This window comes from Camelus dromedarius, chromosome 6 (genome assembly GCF_036321535.1).
Source record: "Camelus dromedarius isolate mCamDro1 chromosome 6, mCamDro1.pat, whole genome shotgun sequence".
NCBI classification, from domain to species: domain Eukaryota; kingdom Metazoa; phylum Chordata; class Mammalia; order Artiodactyla; family Camelidae; genus Camelus; species Camelus dromedarius.
The window spans coordinates 8,753,510-8,772,810 of NC_087441.1; the positions used below are offsets into that span (position 1 = coordinate 8,753,510).

At 45.6% G+C, this 19,301-nt stretch overlaps 1 protein-coding gene and 1 non-coding gene across 3 annotated transcripts in view; one reads left to right on the forward strand and one right to left on the reverse strand.

The window, feature by feature from the left end:
* Positions 1 to 19,301, reverse strand: part of ZDHHC14 (zinc finger DHHC-type palmitoyltransferase 14) — a 243,711-nt gene that overhangs the window by 34,652 nt on the left and 189,758 nt on the right. The window lies entirely within an intron of this gene.
* Positions 7,162 to 7,234, forward strand: TRNAV-AAC (transfer RNA valine (anticodon AAC)). Its single transcript has one exon. It is a non-coding gene; the product is annotated as a tRNA-Val (tRNA).

The following is a 19,301-nucleotide window of genomic DNA, read 5'->3' on the forward strand; positions in this document are numbered from 1 at the left end:
GTAGACTCGCTGAGAAATGCTTCCATTTAATGTTTTTCACGTCCTCCTTTGTGTTGGTGAATACGTGGTGGTAAATGAACCTGTGAGATGGGCGGGCATTCTCTGTGGAATAAGGAAGCTCAGAGCCCAGGGCTGTCTGGCTTATGGCTGCCTCCCACTCTCTCTGGCTCCCCAACCCTGGTACCCTCCACCCTCCTCCCTGACTTCCAGGGCAGGGTGCACCCCTGGGCTGTGACCGTACCTCTTCCCTTTTCTGCAGGCCCTCTCTCATCGGGTAAACTCTCTTTTTACCCAAGGGTTCACATACCAACTCTATGCTATGATGTCCAAATGGCCACTGTCACCTTCAACCACCTTAGCTAAAATTCATTTATTTATTCTTACTTGCTTTTATCTGCCAATTCTACTCTAAGCCTTTAATAAATATTTGTCAGAGGACTGAACAGAGCCTTGTACTACCATGAGGACATCCCGGGGAGCAAGCCCGTTGTCCCAGGTCACAGTTAGCAGCATCCCAGGGGCAGGGCTGGCCGCCTCTCCCTCCAGAACTCTCACCCACGAATCGCCAGGCTGCCCGCGATGGGCGCTTCCCGTGAGCCCGGCACCTTATCGGAGCACTGGGACCAAGAAGAGAAACAACAGCGTAACACTCCATGGCTTCCAGGAGTTCCTTGTCTCATTTGGTGAGGCCACTATTTTCACAATCCAGAACTATCCTCAGACACAAAGAATGAAGCTCTAATGGAGGAAAACTTAATTTAGCAAGTAATCCAGTCTGCTCTCACGATGCTGGAAGCACACAGCACCCTCCCTGACGGGTCAAGGATGAAAACCGGGCAAGGGGTCACCCTACCCTCACTGGCTCTGCTTGGGAGCTGCCTGGGGCTATTTTGAACAGGGAGGCCCATGTTCCTGTTTCCAGGGCAGAAGAGCAGACAAGAGATGGAACAAGCTGACACACGGACAGGGTGGCTCCCAGGGACTGAGTGAGGCTGTAACTGCCCGGAGGGAGAACATCTGGAGGAGGGGGGCCCACAGCCGGTGACGATGTTGCGTGCATCTGAGCAGTTTCAAACAGCTATTATTAGAGGGCAATCTGTGTATTTTCCGTGTGGAAAAACTGAATGTGTGTCCGATGTGCTGGGGTGAGGCGAGGGTGCTTGCGATGGGAGGTTCTTCAGAAAGCTGCTTTGGATTTGCTGCTAAATCCCTTGACTCTGAAGTCTGGATCCTGCCAGAAGGGAGGGGTCTCTACACTGGAACATCTCCGGAGGGTTCCTTTAAAAAGAATGAGACACCATTCCCCAACCGAGGCTGCTGGGCTCTGCGCTCAGCTGTGCAGCACAGAGGGACAGAGCCTGGGGGGACGGGAGTGGAACATGGGGTGTGGAGCAGGAGGGAGGGCAATCAACCTAGAAGTTTCTTTAAAATAATGTGAGGTCCAAGTTAGCCAGCTGAGTGCACTGGCCACACCTCAGTTAGCATCGTGCTGGGCTGCCATGATTTGTGGACCTGCTTCCCTCTTCTTCCCAAGTGCTGCCTTGAGGTGAGGCTAGCATCCTAATAGCCCAGGCACCTCTCTAAGTGCCTGGCATGCAGCACACACTCGACAAACCTCCACTAAGCCACAGAAGAAATGCCTTTAATTGCCTTTGGTAATTTTCTGTCATCTCTGCTCCTGACCACCGAGGGAGAAACTAGAGAATGCTGATGAAAGACGAGATTTGGGGCATGCCAACCACAGAAAGGGCAGGGGTCTGTGAAATTTAAATATGCCCAGAGAAGGCTGAGGGTTGGGAGACGCTGACAGAGGCTGAAAGAGCTGACAGGGGTCGTTAGTTTGAATCAGCTCACGAGAGAAGCGACCTCTGGCCTGTCTTGCTGGGGTGGGAAGTAGAGATGGTTTTATTAAAAGCTCCACTGGGAGACCTGGAGGCTTCAGGGGGAATTCAAGGCAACTTTGAAGTCACCAGATCCTAAGTGGGGAAAGAAGTTTCTATTAAAATGTCAGTGGAAACCTAGTTTAGACAAAGGACTTATGGTCCTATTTTGTTCACCCCAAACTCTAAATACTGATAAAAAGAGTATTGCCAATGACGATTAAAGCTGCCATTCTCTGAGTGCCTGTTCTGTTATTTCATTTATCCTTGACGATGGCCCCACGAGGTTGGTGCCATCCCCACCTTTCAGAGGACGGAGCCACTGAGCAAGGTGAGGAAATGGGGATGCGGGTGTTGAGCTGAGCGACAAGGCCACTCCTCTGATCAAAGGAAGACTGATTTCTGGGAGAGATGGAGTATGAAAAAGAGGCCTTAAAATAAGGAGAAATGGAAACATATTAAAATTAGACAGGGACAGGAAAATCCACTGAAATATTATGGGAAACATATTTGCAAAAGTTGTGTTTGAAGGTTGCCAGAAAAACGAATCAAAATGTTCGAAAATGTTGAGAACTTGAAATCTCCCAGAAATCAAGCCCTCAAAAGATAAATAAAATCAGGCCTCAGGCCAAGCAATTCTGAGTTTTCCGCACAGTGGTCCTGGGCTCAGGGGGACTGCGTCTCAGTTTGGAGAAGGAGAGTAATAGTCTCAACTTCTTTCTCCAGGAGTGTCGAGAATCACGTGAAAACTGAAGTGTAAAACTTCTCATTTAAATGTTAATTGCATTTAACTGAAGTTAAATGTTCTTAGAGGTATGAAGTGGAAAATTACTTTTTCTTTAAACCCAGGACTTTTTAATCTCCAAAACTGGAAAAAGTTTTGCCTCATGAGGTATCTTTTGCTTCTTTGGAACGATGACTTTTGAGAGACAATGGCACGTATTGTTACCTGGGCTTTATTGTTCTCCTGTAATTCAAAACGTCATGGAATAGGGGCATTTAGATATGAAATTAGCTAAATATTAGCGGACCATATTCTTAGACACTAAATAATTCATGCTGTTCTAAACCTTTTGGTAAAATCTAACTAATGATAGCTTTGCTACTGTGTCCAGTGACTGGGGGGATTTCTGGAAAGCAACCCCACCTGCTTACTCTGCCTCCTCCTCTTCACTTTTATCCAAACTCTACTGAGTCCTTGCCATGTGCCAGGCACTGTGCTGAGTATTTCATGTGAATTGTGCCATGTAATTCTCACAAAATCTGGTGAGGTCGATGCCATTATGCCCATTTTACAGATGAGGAATGTGCAGATGGAGGAGTTGGCACTGGAACCCAATGCCACTCTTCACCACCACCTGTTCCTGCCTCCTGTACCAGTTCTCTGCTGGTCGCTGGGCCAGCTGGGCCCTGAGGACCCGGACCCTCCCTCCTGGAGACACACACTTGGGACCCTGCAGCTCCAGGCACAGCGCATCAGCAGGAACGGGGACGAGAATGGACCACGGCCATGCCAGGACCAGCACTTGTGTCGGTGGCCCCTTGGGCTTCTGCTTCAGGGCATCTACCTTCTGTGGGGTGCAGAAAAGACCTCGCTCATGTTTGGGGTGCCTCCCCTCAGTCAGGAAGTACTCTAACATGGGAAAAGATAGCCTCATTCTCAGCAAAGTGAATGTCAGAAGAAGTGAAAACTTCTTAAGGAGACATACAGATTTGAGGAACCTGCTTTACAAACACTGTTTATTGAAACGTGGGGCTTAGGAGCTATCTGGGGCAAAGGGAAGAAGTTGGATTAAGTAAGCTCCGAGACCCCTTTGAACTGTAAACTTAAATGTACAGTGACTCTGAGTTTTATTAGTACTTGTATGGATTTTTTCTGGTCTTGAGTCCTTGCCCATGTCCTATAAATTAAGATTCTGCAGATTTTAGCTCCATTTGTTTAAAAAACAAACAAATAAATAAATAATGTAAAACTTTTCAGTGTAAAACCAATTAGTAAATGTAGAATTTTTGTAACCTGTACCCTACAATTCAACATAACCTTGGGCCAGGCCCCCACCCGTACAGTCTCATTTGCCTCCCGCCCTGGCTGTGCCACTGCCTGGCACAGACTGTCTCTTTGAGCATCAAGTGTGGGAACTTGACTAATGGGGAGCTAAGGTCCCCTCAGCTCCTCAGTAGGGCAACTTCATATATTTCTATTTCTTCAAACTTCCTAGGTTTGTTTAATGCTTGTTTTTAACTCCTGTTTCTAATGTTGGGGACATTCTGTGCTTCCAGGAGGAGAGATGAGCATGCATGGGAGATGCAAGCACATTGAAGCAACTCATACCATGAGGTAGATCCACTGATTGGAAACAAAGATGAAACTGTTGAGAAAAGCAAAAAAGATCTTTACAGAGAAGCAAAGAGAAATAGTTGCTATTTCTAAGAGGGAGGTAGAAGGTGGAAAAGATTTAGTGTGCAACAAATAGTTTTTGAAAGAAGATATTAAAACGTGAATACAAATGAGATGACTTCAAAAAGTGAATCAGCCTGTTCTCATGCAGAAGGAAATCCTACAATCCCCAAATTTTGGAGCCAGGAGGGTCATCATATGAAGAGTAGACTCTAACGAGGCAGAAGAATTACGTTCCCTTCTCTCCCCCAGTCCTCCAGTGTTCTCTGCCTTTATGGGACTCAGAACAGGAGCCCTGCTATTGAGGTCTTTGAGCTCCCTGCAATTTAGCTGCTGGATTAGGGCTCTGTGTCATTATAATAAAATCAATAACATAAGTTCTAATTTGTATGTCCTCAAGAAAACAGGTCCTCAGTAGTTCTCCAGATGTCACCTGCTAAATTGTGAAACTCTGAAATAAACTCCACTCTAAGCAAAGTGCTTGAATGCTCAGTGAGTCTACTTCCGGGGCTGCCGCTCCTTGACCCCACCAGGCGCCTCTCCCCGGGTACCAGCCCACGTCAGCCTCATCCTGTCTCCGGATTTGCAAGGCCAGAAACTGTGCCTGGGAGTTCTCCTTAATTCTCCACAGAATAAAACAATTCTCTTCCAAATATGAAAAAATAAGTTTATGCTATCAACCCCTTGGGAATGTCTCCAGTTCTTTCCAGAAATTCAAGGGCTTGAAATCAGTATCAACACCATCTTACATCAGGATGGCTTAAACATTTGTAGGGCTTTCTGGTTTTCAGTACCAGCCCACATTCTTTAATTTGCTTGCCCCATATGGAACCTGTGATGTGGGCAGCAGAGATTCCCATGTACAGGTGGAGAAAGTGAATCTCAGAGCCAGACAGAACTGTCACAGTCCCAGGGCTGCACGTGGGGTGTCTGGGCTGAGAACTGTGTCTGACGTCTAGTCCCTGCTGTTCTCACCTCCCCCATACTCTTGAGACACGTTCTTTCGCAGCCAGTTACTATGTTTTTTGGAGCCTGTCAATTTAACCTCAAAATGAAGGTTTCAGAGCTGAGTTATCTCACAGGTACATTACACCCACGAAAAGCAAGCAATTCTAAGACCCTTCAAAACCTTTTAATTTGACCACAATACACAACTGAAAAATTATATTCCTGACAGGTGTGCTTTTCCAAAGTAAGCATGCCTCTGTGATCTTGTAGCAAAGAATCGACATCATCCGAGGGGCAGGGGGCTGTGTCCATGAGCAGGACACACCGGCTCAGTGAAATAGATGACCATTCCCTTAAAAAGCAAACTGTGACCTGTCAAAGTAGTACTCTTTAAAAAAATTTATCCAGAATGAGACTTCTCTGCAAAACTTCTGAGACATTTCATTTTTCTTAAGTTGAAACTGTAGACTCAACTTCATTATGAGTAGTTTTAAAATATAAGGTTTGGTGATCTGTTGCAAACACCCAGGCTTGGGAGAGTGCTGTGGGAGTGGAGAACCCCAGTCATTCCTCTGGGGCACAAGGGCACTGTCTGCGGTGAGTCTGGACGTCACTGACCTCCAAGCACCACACTCGGGCCTTTACTCTCCTCGTGGATGCATTTCCCTCTGGTGAGTTCATGCCATCTTTCCAACTGCCTGCTAGACGTTTCCACCTCACTGTCCCATAGACACCTCCCATGCAGTGGGTCCTACGCTGTATTTATTATGCTCCCTGGGACTCGCTCCTCACTAAACCACGTTTTCTTAGCACATGGCGCCCCCACGCATCGCGCTGCCCAAGGTAGAGAAGGCACTCGTCTGTGCCCTTGGCCCTCACCCCTCCCACCCAGCTGATCAACAGGACTGCTCACTGTATCACCTCTGCGCTCTCTTCTATGCTTCTGCTCCCTGTCTCTGAAGGCCACTACAGTCGTGGGCCCTGTCACCTCTTTCATGAACCACTGGGAAACCTTCCTGGGTCGCCCCATCAGGCTGTCCTCCACACGGCTGCCAGAGGGACCACCAAAGCGAACAAGACCAACGCAGCCCTTTGCTTATATCCCCTGGGCCAAAGCACAGCCATGGCGTCTGCAGAACTAATGTATTTCCAGATGGAGCTCCCTGGGAGCTGGGAGGCCCCTCCCCAACATCGCTCACCTTTTCTTCCCCTTCAACTAGAGCACACAGAACTGTATCTGCTTTATATATTGGTTTCCTCATTATATTCCATTTTCTAAAGCGGCCCCCTGCTTACAATCACCAAAACAAACAAACAACAAAACTTACAATCACTAGCAATTGTTTGTTGTAATTGTTCTCATCGGTCCCAAGTTAAGTTCCTAGCATGTGTAATATCGCACTGTGGGCAGTGAGCTGTTGAAGGGACGTTGGGTTCTTAAGTTAGAGGACCTGAAATTCTAATCCTAAATGCCTATTTAGTGATGTGACTTAGTCAGGTTTCTGGGCCTCAGCAGTTGGCTAGGCTATTAAAGGTTCTTTCCTACTCAAACAGTAGGACTGTGTGGCTAAATAAATCTTTTCAAGAATTGAAGTCATTTGTGTCTGCCCTACACAAAGTCAGGAGGTGCTGGCAGGCCTCAGGAGTAGAAACTCTATAAATAATTTATCAGAATTAGTTCTCTTGTAGACCCAGGTTGGGCCCAGAACTAACTGGTGGCTCTCAAGCCCTCGGAGACTACCAAGTACTACATAAATATTTCCCCAACCAGGATCGAGTCGGCAGATTTCTAAGACACTAAATACAGTGTGTTGTTTTCTTGTTTGTTGCTGTTGTTTATACAAAGCATGCCAGCACTTCACTGAGTCACCATGGTCTAATCAGTGGATCATTAATTACTTTTCTAAACACAGGCACTTAAAAGGTCAAAGGTGGGGAGGTTATAGCTCAGTGGTAGAGTGTGTGCTTAACATGCACAAGGTCCTGGGTTCAATCCCCAGTACCTCCATTAAAATAAATAAATAAACCTAATTACCCCCACCTCCCAAAAGAAACAAACACACACACACACACACACACACACACACACACAAACAAAACAAAGGAACAGGTTGAAGTTTCTATATAATCCCATGCTCTTGGATTGGAAGAATATTGTTAAAATGGTCATACTACCCAAAGCAATCTAATGCAATCCCTATCAAACTACCCAGGACATTTTCCACAGAACTAGAACAAATAATCCTAAAATTTATTTGGAATCACAAAAGACCCAGAATTGCCAAAGCAATCCTGAAGAAAAAGAACAAAGTTGGAGAACTAACCCTCCTAGACTTCAGACAATACTACAGAGCTACAGTAATCAAAACAGTGTGGTACTGGCACAAAAACAGACATACGAATGGATCAGAATAGAGAGCCCAGAAATAAACCCACACACCTATGGTCAATCTTCAACAAAGGAGGCAAGAATATACAACAGAGAAAAGACAGCCTCTTCAGCAAGTGACGCTGGGAAAGTTGGATAGCCGCATGTAAATCAGTGAAGCTAGAACACTCCCTCACTCCATACACAAAAATAAGCTCAAAATGGCTTAAAGACTTAAACGTAAGACAAGACACTATAAAGCTCCTAGAGGAAAACACAGGCAGAACATTCTCTGACCTAAACCTCAGCAATGTTCTCCTAGGGCACTCTACCAAGGTCATAGAAATAAAAATGAAAAATAAACAAAAAGGACCTAATTAAGCTTATAAGCTTTTGCACAGCAAAGGAAACTATAAACAAAAGGAAAAGACAACCTATAGAATGGGAAAAAATATTGCAAATGATACAACTGACAAGGGTTTAATTTCCAGAATTTACAAACAACTTATACCAACTCAGTAATAAAAATAAACAAACCCATCAAAAAAAATGGGCAGAAGACCTAAACAAACATTTCTCCAATGAAGACATACAAATGGCCAATAGGCACGTGAAAAAATGCTCAATATTGCTAATTGTCCAAGAAATGCAAATCAAAACTACAATGAGGTATCATCTCACACTAGTCAGAATGGCCATCATTAAAGTCCACAAACGATAAATGTTGGAGGGGATGTAGAGAAAAGGGAACCCTCCCACACTGTTGGTAGGAATGCAGTTTGGTGCAGCCACTATGGAAAACAATATGGAGATTCCTCAAAAAAACCAAAAATAGACCTACCATATGATCCAGAAATCCCACTGCTGGGTATATATCTGGAGGAAACTCTAACTCAGAAAGATAGATGCACCCAAGTGTTCATAGCTGCACTATTTATAATAGCCAAGACATGGAAGCAGCCTAAATGTCCATCAACAGATGACTGGATAAAGAAGCTGTGGTATATTTATAAAATGGCATATTATTCAGCTATAAAAATAACCAAAAAAGAATAAAAGAATGCCATTTGCAGCAACATGGATGGACCTGGAGATCATCATTCTAAGTGAAGTAAGCCAGAAAGAGAAAGAAAAATACCATATGATATCACTCATATGTGGAATCTTAAAAAATGAGACAAATGAACTTATTTACAAAACAGAAACAGACTCACAGACATAGGAAACAAACTTGTGGTTACGGAGGAGGGAGAAGTAGGGGGTGGAGGGATAAAACGGAAGTTCCGGATTTGCAGATACAAACTACTATATATAAAATAGATAAACAGCAAGGTCCTACTGTATAGTACAGGGAACTATATTCAATACTTTGTAATATTGTATAATGAAAAAGAATACAAAGAGGAATATATATATATATATATACACACACATATATATATATATAACTGAATCACTATGCCGTACACCAGAAATTTACACAGCATTGTAAACCAACTATACTTAAATTAAAAAAAAAAAAAAAAGCTCTAGCTAATGGTCAGTACTGGCCGTGCAATATGTGAAGCCCACTACAAAAAAAACTATAGGGCATCCTATTAAAATTATTCAGAATTTCAAGACAGCAAGAGCAGAACATTAAATCAGCCTTGGGTCCTCCGTACCCGTGAAGCCACCCTGTTAGCTGTTTATGGCCTGGGAATGTGGTTTTCTAACTTCGTGGCCGATTAATTTCTAGAGATTCCATTGCGTTGTCTGAAAGGGCTGACAGAGGGCATCTAAGAGCAAAGTGCAGTGAGAAAGTTGTGATTCACCAGGAGTTCACCTTAACAGGAGGCTAACATCCCATTCAGTACAGAGAGCCTTGGGGCAGGTAGCAAAACCCTCCTGGCAGTACTTGCTAGAGCTCCGGAGCTCAGATCCCGCTGCGGGGCGGGGCGGGGGCTGAGCACCGCGGGCCTGCGTGCGTGTGGCCGGAAGAGGTTAGTGAAGGAAGACTGGGACGGAGGGCACCCAGGCAGAGGCAGCAAACGCTAAAACTCTCCACCCTCTCATCTATAAGTCTCCCACGAATATCAGAGGCTCTGTTTTTTAACCTCTAGAGCACTGATCCTTAACCCTTTTTTATTCCCTAATGCTTTGAAAATCTGATGAAAACGACGGTCCCCCCCACCCTCATACACTCACACACAGCAGTTTACATGCAACTTCCCTCGGCCTGTTCTTCGTTAAGTAGGATTGACCTATTGGTTTAAGTTTGCTGAACCTGAAGTAACTGATTTTCAAGTTGAGTTGTTCTAAGAAGGCAGGCAGGCAGGCAGGCAGGAAGGTGCCCACCTACTCACCGGCCTGCTAAATATGCCATCCTTGGGTTAGAAGGGACACACCCCAAACCCCAGCCCAGCCTGAGGCTGGTGCTCTGTGCTAACCTGGCTTAACTGCCAGGCATCGGCCCCCCAGGATGGGAGCTGCTTTACACACAGGAAGGGCCTAGGTTTTATTCAGAGTTTTCCAAACTAAAGGGCTGTAATCAAGTAAGGGGTCATAAAGTTAATTCAGTTGGTCATGACCTGCATTAAAAAATAAAAAAGCATAAACTAAAAAACATCAAGGCATCTCATCCAATCAAGCACTGCTTCCTGAAACTGAGTATTTGTGTACACTGAATCCCAATGTAAAACGCATCTTGTATTGTGAGTTGCAGAGGCAAGAACACTTGAAAGCGACTACTTTATTCAGATTTGTAGCTGCCACAAGATAGGCCTCACATATTTGTCAAGGGAATAAATCTATGTGTAAATTATGGCTGTAATAGGCCTAAATACATTACGAGTCATTTTTAATTGCTATTTCAATCCTCCTAGAACTGTATCACGGTTACTAGTTCCTGATCAAACTTAATTAAAAAATTGTATCACTTCTCTTGGAGTCTGAAAATTTTCATTTGTGCTGCTAGGAGGTTTGAGGGTGTGAGCTGTGAATTTTGTTTAGTTTTAAAAAAAATTCTTATTTTTTATTGAAGTGTAGTCGATCTACAATGTTAGTTTCAGGTGTACAGCAAAGCGCTTCAGTTTGTTTTGTTTAGTTTAGATTCGGGGAAGGAAACTTTTTTGTTCCAGTTGAGAACACTAACCTAGTCACTGAGCTAAAAAAATAATACACTTTTTTTTTTTTTAAAGAGAGAAAGGTAAAAGAGAGATGAGGGCAGATACAGGCAAAAGAATGTCCAATTGTTTTTTCTCCTTCATCTCTCCCCTTTCATCTTTCCCTCCCTCCTTCAGCAAATGTTCACTGAGCACTTAGGGCAGGCAAGGTGCGGGTTGCTGGGAATGCGAGGTGAGGAACAGAGAAGGCTGCCCTCTGGGAGCTGATGAGTCCCTGGGGCAGAGACCTTCACCAGATAAGCCAGCAGGGTGGCGAATCTGTCAGAGCTTGAAGGCTGAGTACAGAAAGCCACATGGGAGGAGTGTGCTTCCCTAGGAACCACCCCAGATCCCCCCGCCAGCCCCTCCACTCAGAGGTGAGTGGGAGTTAACAGAGAGGACCGTGGCTTTTTCCAGGAAGGGAGAGGGGGCCCTTGGAGCTGGAGAGGTAGGTGGGGCACGATCTGTAGGCCAGGTTAAGGATTCTGGCCCCCTTCCAATTAGCCACCAGCAGGAAATCACTTTTAAGGAAAGAGGCAGTGTGAGAAGATTCTGTTTGGGATGGTAAAGGGTGGACTGGGTAGGGAGAGGAGTGGAGAGTGGGAGTCCACTAGGAGACCCCTGCCGAGGCAAGGTGAGAGACGACGGTAGCTTGCAGCTGGCCGGGCCAACGCAAAGGGAGGGAAATGCACCCACCAAGTAAGAAAACAGAGCCCGGTGATGGGTTCAAGGAAGAATGGGAGAGGAGGGAGCCAAATGTGACCATCAGGTATTTGCCTTGTGCAACCATGGAAGGTGCTGGCACTCTGCGTGGTGGGGGTCCTATGCATCTGCAAGCCTGGAGCTCTGACCAGATGCCTAAGCTGGAGACATAAACGAGAGAGAGAGAGAGAGACAGTCTTCAGGAAGGCAAAAGGCAGCAAGACTGGAAATGAGCTCATGCTCCCCAGAGACAAAGCCAGGAGCCACACACAAATCAAGGGAGACAGAGCAAGCCACAGAGGTACAGGTGTGAGGAGAGGGAGGCAAACAGAAACAGACTTTCATGAAGTTAACTGCTAGAGGCTTTTCTGGGTTTTGAAGAAAACTATTTTAAAAGCAGAGTTGCAGTTTGACAATTATGGGCAGAAATGAGGTGAGCACTTCTTGGTCAGATAAAAATAAAACCATGGCCAAAGATCACTCTCCTCCGGAGTAGGTCCAATTTACTTTTACAGTAGGAGGACGCCTGTGTGCAGCACACTGACCCCGGGGTTGAATTTCATGGCAGTAATCCAGGACAGGCTGGAAATATGCCCTGGACACCCCACAAATTCTGTTGTTGAGACTTTCCTGTTGGTGAAGGATGCGTTTTTCCAAAATATCGCATGAGACATAGTCTCTTTCTTTTGTTGAAAACAATTTTTAAATACATAAATAAATGCACAGCATAAGAAAAGACATGTTTTTAAATTGACTTTAGGTGCATTATTTTAAATTGTTAGTCTTCTAACAAAGTATTTTTGTAAAATGCACATTCAAATGGCTTCCGGTCTTACGTGAGAGTATCTGACCCAAGTGTCCAGAAAGGCCCTCCGGGGCTGGCCATGCGGGTTCTCTTCTCTTGATGGTTATATTTCTCATTCTACATTTATAAATCGTCCTTCTGATTATGAATTGGCTGCCCAAGTGGTTTGACCACAGGCAGAGGAAGGGCTGGCTGTGCACAGTGGGAGGGTTCTGCCCCTGGAGAGTGAGTCATAGAGTCATTTGCTGAAGATGAACAGTTCAGCATCCTGGCTTCTCACATTCAGTGTGAGAGCTCTGTCCCAAAGGGTGGCTCTGTACAGCCCAGCAAAACCAGGACCCCAATCCTGTGAAGAGTCGGGCTGCTCTGAGAGGGCTCTGGGGTAGCCCCCTGCTTCCCAGGGTGTGAGCCAGCCTCGCCTGCTGTTTCTCATTTGTGTGGATGAACAGCCCTCCACCCCTGCCTCCTGGGGGTGTGTGAGGCTCCCATGGCGATGGACTGAACAAAACAAGGCTCAATGAACTTTCACGGGGGCGGGCGGTTTTCTTGATTGTTCCCACACTAGGTCCAGCTTCTTGACTTGGGCAGGATCTCCCTCGTTAGCTGCCTGCAGATAATCATATATGAGGGGGCGGGGCCACTCCTCTATGATGCCAGCGAAGGACTCTGTTGGGATGTCCCCTCTGGGATGAGCATTAGAAGGACTCGCCCTACAAAGTTATGGGTAAAAGTTTCACAAATGCACGTTATGATGTTATCTCCCAGTTTTTCTCTCCAAGGAACCGCTGATGACTTTTAGTCAGCAAGTCGAGGAGACTGGACCTATTCCAGCCTGGTTGCATCTATGGGGTTCCCTTGCTTGTTCCCTGACATCCTGAGGCTAGGCTCCCCTTCCTCTACTTTCGCTAAAGCACTCGCCCAGAGTCCAGTCTTTGTCCATGGACAGTCCCTTGCTATCTGTGGATTCTTGAAGAATTTGCTTCCTCCTCTCAGCACTGTCTTCACCGCCTCTGTTGTCTATCCCGAAGCCCCAGGAGAGGGGGAAGCTTTCTGCTTCTAGCAGGGTTGAAAACGGATTCATTAGCAGCTTATTAAAACGATTTTTGTCAAAAGACTATTAAAGAGTCCACCTCTCTCTCCACAAAGCTCTCAGTGCTCTTCAGGACCTCCCCTTGTAAACTGTAAAGAGCTGGACAGAAGGGAGGAGAGGTCATGCTGGCCGTGGGGAACGTTCTGGCCGAGGAAGCTGAGTCACTGGGGTTCTGCCCCGGTGGCAGGGCTGGTACCCTGAGCAGCTGGGGGGCGCCCTCTCCGGTCACAGCTCCGCCCCGCAGGGCTCGGATCCCGCACCTGTGTTACCACATCCATTTCACTACCTCTCACTTCCTCTCCGCGTCTGCCTTTCTTGCTCCCTCCTTTCTGCATTTCTTTTCCTACTATTTTCTAACACTCCTTTTCTCCTCTCCCGTTTTCTTCCTTCTGTGTGTTTTTTGACTGCAGACTCCAGCTAACCATTCAGAGCTGGACATACGCGGGGCTCAGGTTCGGTGCCCGGAAGCTGACTTCACTGTCTCTGGATCCTCGTGTTTAAGCTGCTGCAGATCAAGCTCTGGACCAAGAGCCAGAGGGCTCCAGGTGGTTAAACTGAGTCATGTTCTTTACAGACTCAGGTCATCGTGTCATGATTCACCTGAAATATGTGAACTCTACTTTTCTTTAAAAAAACTAGTTTTCTAACATGGGAAAATAACCACGTGCTCAGGAGACAGAAGGATCAAACTGTCTTCTTTGCCCCAACTCCATGAATTTAATGAAGCACTGAGTGCTGTGGCTTCTTCCTCCAGAGTATTTCTGGGATCCGCCCACGGCATCTTTCCATCTCCGTGGCTACTACCTGAGCCTGGGTTGCTGTAACCTGCCCGTGCCCTGGGGCAGCAGCCCTCTCGCCCATCTCCTTGGACCCATCTTATCACCATACAGTTCACTGTCTGCAATGCCGACAGAGGGCACTTCCTGAAATACACAGTTGATAAGGCCACTCCATCGCTCTTGCCCTTAGGATAAGGTTGAAATTCCATAGCATGGCTTGGAAGGTGTATGCTCACGTCCTGCCTCTTGCTTCGGTCCTCTCTGCCTGAAGTCTCCACATCTCCTGGAGGGCAGCCACTTCCTCCAGGCCCTCGGTCTGCCTGCCTCCTGCTGCTCTGGGCTTCTGCACACGTCTTCCTCCTAGTCGCCTGCCTCCCTTTGCCCGACGACTGGCACTCATCCTTTGGTTTCAGATGGGATGCTCCTTCCTCTGGGTTAGGAGTTTCTCCTGTACACGCCCATGTGACCCTGTCCCACAGGTGTTCGTTAATCTACCTGTGCTCCTCCGTAGCAAAGCTCTACAGACAGGGCTGTGCTGTTCAAGTTCACCATCGTCTCCCCGGTGCCCACCGAGCAACGAGCCAGGCACACAATCGACAGTAGATTAATTCACTCATTCTTACACTGGTACGTATACATGGCCATGTGTATAGCCCTAAAGGATTCTTAGCCTAGAAGCACCACATCTCTGAGCACAGCATTATAAGAATCCCAGGCATACATGCTGATGATTTTCTGTCCTGCAGCAAATATTCAGTATGATCAAAGATGGAAAAAATTCATTTTTGGTTCAATTCATTGAAGTGAAAAACAAACCCATAAATCAGTTAGTACTAACCAAATGGTTTTTCAGGCACAAATGGCTTGGTAGACAACTGGCTACTTCTATCACACGATACATAGCACACCATTCAACTGTGATATGGCTGTGAATTTAATGTGTAAGATCCAAGCGTCTTCTCTGTAACACCATCTTATTTTTGCTAACTTTCAATGAAAAGGTATGTGACACAAACCATTATAAAACCTGATTGGGGCTTGGAAATAATCCTAGCTTCAACTTTAACACAATATTGTATTATCTTTTGTGGGAAAATTTAGATTTCTTTAACTGCACCAAGGGTTCTTTTCTTCCCAAGATTTCTAAGCAGCATAAAGCGATTGAGACATGAACAGTGGGAAATAGTGAATTCTTAATAATTTTTTTTAAGTTTTTTTGGGGGTGAGGGTAATTAGGTTTATTTATTTATTTTTAGAGGAGGTACTGGGGATTGAACCCAGGACCTCATGCATACTGAGCATGCACTCTACCATTTGAGCTATACCCTCCCCATGTCTTAACAATTTTTAAGAAGGGTTCTATTTACCCAGGAACACAGAGGTGGGGAGGGAGAGGCTGGGAAGGGCCAGGGGCACAGACCCCAACCTGCCAGTGAGCTCTCTGTTTTCTACTTTGCAATGAAAAGGTGACACAGATGCTCCCAGAAAACCACCAGGAGTCTGGAGCAGGCTGGACACCAGGTTTGACAGGCACCCAGGTGGGTGGCCCAGGCCCGCCCGCCCCCTGCAGGAAGCTCTGTGTGTGTGTGTCTGTGTGTGCATGTGCGCGCCGCGCACTGTACACCTGTGTTTGGGTTGAGAAAGAGGAAGGAAGAATGAGCCCAGTATAGTTTTTCTTTTCTTAAAAAAGAAACGTTTAAAAATGGAATTCTTGAAATAACTGTTACTATTACTTGAAAAAAATCAACAGAAGCCCTCTGGGGTGGGAGCAATGCTACCTGTCATCTTAAGCAGCCTGTTTTCTAATAACTGCAGGCTCTAAACAAGACTCCACTGGGGTTCTTAACCTAGTTTGTGTGCCAGGAACCCTGTTCGCAGTCTCGTGAAGCCGGGGACCCCTTCCCAGAATGTTGTTAAATACATAGCCTCCGTGGGGTGATGAAAGAAACCAGAAATAAATCTCATTTTCAAAACAGTTTAAAAGTTTTTTTGTGACATAGTAAAATACATGCTTATTTATTCATATGCCAAATAGCAAGAGCTAAGGTTTATCAAGCACTGCAGTTTCTAAGTGGTAGCAAGTGTCAGTGAGCTTCTGATTTACCTGCGATGTCTGTAACGTCATTTGAAAATGTCTGTGGTTTCTAGTGACTAACACAACTAGCGGGGTGCCTCTGTTATCACTGAAGGACATATTACATTTCATTTGGAGGCGAGTGAGAATAGAGATGTCATGGTTTTTCCCATCCAAGCTCGTGGATCCCTTGAATCCCATCCACGGTGCCCAGGTGAGGTATCCCTGCTCTAAGCAAACCCTAGAGGCAAGGGTCTCGGCCCCTAGTCAGGCGTGTCCTTGGAGGGCTTGGGCCCAGGGAGTGAGCTGCATGTCTGCAGTAGGGCCCCTGTTCTGCTCTGTCTGTCTTGGGGGATTATCAAGAGATCGTTGAACTCTTTCTAATGTTTAGGGTTCACTACTTTCGCTCAGGTGGCTGAAACCTATCAGCTTACTGGTTCCTGCAGACCCATTAAACTCTTGCCTAGGATCTTAAAGACTAACAGGAACCCTGAGGAGGAAGAGGTCCAATCCGAGGTACAGAGAGCCTTTGTGACACTGAAAACAAGAATGGTGAGGCAGTATAATTTCCAGAGGGTAAAATCATCTTCATATGCCATCTATGAAAGATTTTTAAAAATTAAAGTACTTACACTATATCTTGTCTTGTTAACATGATAATCTTGGGAATAACTAACATGTTGAGCATCCTTATAACTCTGCATGAGCCCCACTAGGTCGTGCCAGACGCTAACCTCCCCAGTTCCTCCTCAGCTTTTACAAGCTTTTAAAGGCTGGTGACATGTGGGATTCGTCTTCCACTCTCCCTCTGCACATTGCACCCCAGCCTCGTACCAGGCACAGGGCCCCACTCACGGTGGACACGAACTGTTGGATGATCTGTGTTTCTCCCAGGCTGGTGTGGAAATGGTTACCTTTCCTCACCTGTTACGGTTTTACTTGTCCACCTGCTGCTGACTTGCAGGCCCGGCTGAGTTTTTCTCTGCTCTAAGTCTGTGGTTTACACACCTTCACACAGAGGCTGGGAGGCTTCCCTTTAGTTCTAGCTGCCAGTGTCTTGCTGTGTGGGCCTGGACAGCCCCTGCCCTCTCTGAATTTGAGTTCTGTAGCAAATGTGGATGGTTCTCTCTGCCCTGCTAATGCTCAGGCTGGTTGTGAGCAGCAAATGAGATAACGTATATAGAACTACCTCCAAAGGGAAAAAAACATACATAAATACGTGATGGCATCATAAAAATGAAAGTTATTTTAGTACAAATTACTTCTATGTATTCATTTCACTTTAATCAAGAAAATATAATAATTATATTTTCATAGGTACATTACTAGATTCTTAAATAAATTATTTTTCTTCCTTTATTCCAATATGGTCTATGGTCTTTCCAGTTCAATTAATCCTTTATTTAAAATACTTCTCAACCTTCTAAAAATAACATGAAACCTTAATCTGTTCCAAGAAACCAAATAATTTTCATAGCTTTTAAAAAACAAAGTACAAACGTTTATTAAGCTTTCAAAGCTAAAGCACACAGGTTATTTTTTTACTATCCAAGTTTCCAACCTTTAACAGCTCAGTCCTGCCCAACTCCTACAAACAGTGGGTGGAATTTGGTGAAAGATTTATTGTTTAATACCCAACAGAGAGCAGCTGGATGGGCTGATACAGCCACAAATATCTTGGGAGAAGAAATTTGGAGGCTGGTGAGGTATGTTTCAGCCTTAGCCTCCCTAATTCCCAAATCCATTGCTAGAGGCCAATTTCAATTCCAGGCAAGTCAAGTCAACAACAGGGCATCTACTGTAAGGCACCATCTGCTTTAAAAAGGTGAATAAGACATACAGCTGCTTCTCAGAAAGTAACTGATCTTTGGCTTTTCAGTCTCTCTGCATGTGACAGACTGGATTATTTCAGCAAGTATGCACTGCTCCCCTCCTCAAAGTGGAGTATCCTTCCCTGCCCCACTGATAGGACACGGTCAAGGTCATGGTCATGGCTAACGGAGTCTTAGCAGATGTGCCGTAAGCGACACTGCATATTTTAGCCCCATCAACACGTGGTCCATGACCCCACCGTGAGGAGAACATGCCTGGCAGCTGCTATCCTTTCTGTGTGGGTCCCAGAATCAAATCTGAGAAGACTGAACCTGAGCAATGCCCGGAGCCACGCCCAGAGCTGTCCCAGATGACCCACAGGCACATGAGAAAAAGGAATGCTTTTTTTAAAAGGCACTGAGACTCTGGAGGGTGTTTGTTATACAGCATCACCGGTCAAGAGCTAACTAATACATCTCATCAATTCACTTTACACTTGTGTGTGAGATAGACCATCTCAATTTCCTGCATAAGCACCATGCACTAGGGGCTGAGTCTAATCTTTCTTTCTCAACAGGCATCCAAGGGCCAGTGTGGCTGCCATTGAATTTTTCCAGCCTTTCCTCCCATTTCTCCTCTTTATGGGAATTGGTCTGAGATAAACCTCCTAAGGTCAGAGTAGATATTCTGAGTGCTACAACCCTGTCAAATATTTCTTTAGGATGATAGTTCACTTGCTTTACAAAGCTCTCTACAGATTTGGCCTCTTCTTGACTCTCAACATCCACCCCTGGGCCCTGGTCTGGCCATGCAGCTTGCTGGACTTCTACCCAGGTGGTCAAACCATGTCAATGTCCACCTCAAACACCCAGGACTGTGACCTGAAGATGAGTTAGAGAAGAAATACAAATTACTGATAAATTTTCATCTATAAAATTATAATGCATGGTTTCCAACAAGCCTCAAAAGATGGTAGTGATTTACTAATATTAATTTTTCAAGGTTGCAGCTCACCATAGCAGTGCTCTTCTGGAATTAGCTACCTTCAGTAGAAGGCCTCACTGCTGGCTGCTGCTCTCCAGAGAGAGATATGAGCAATTTCCAACACATCCAGCTGGCCTGACCTCAATGGTAGAACCTAGAGAGGGTCTGAGAAAGTCTGTTCCCATGACTCTCAACGTTGATTGTGCATAAGATCCTCTCTACTTTTAATTTTCTAAAATGCAGGCTCCCCGGCCCAGGTACTCCATTTTGAAGAACTTACATCTACTTATACCTACTTACATCTGTAACAAACATGTT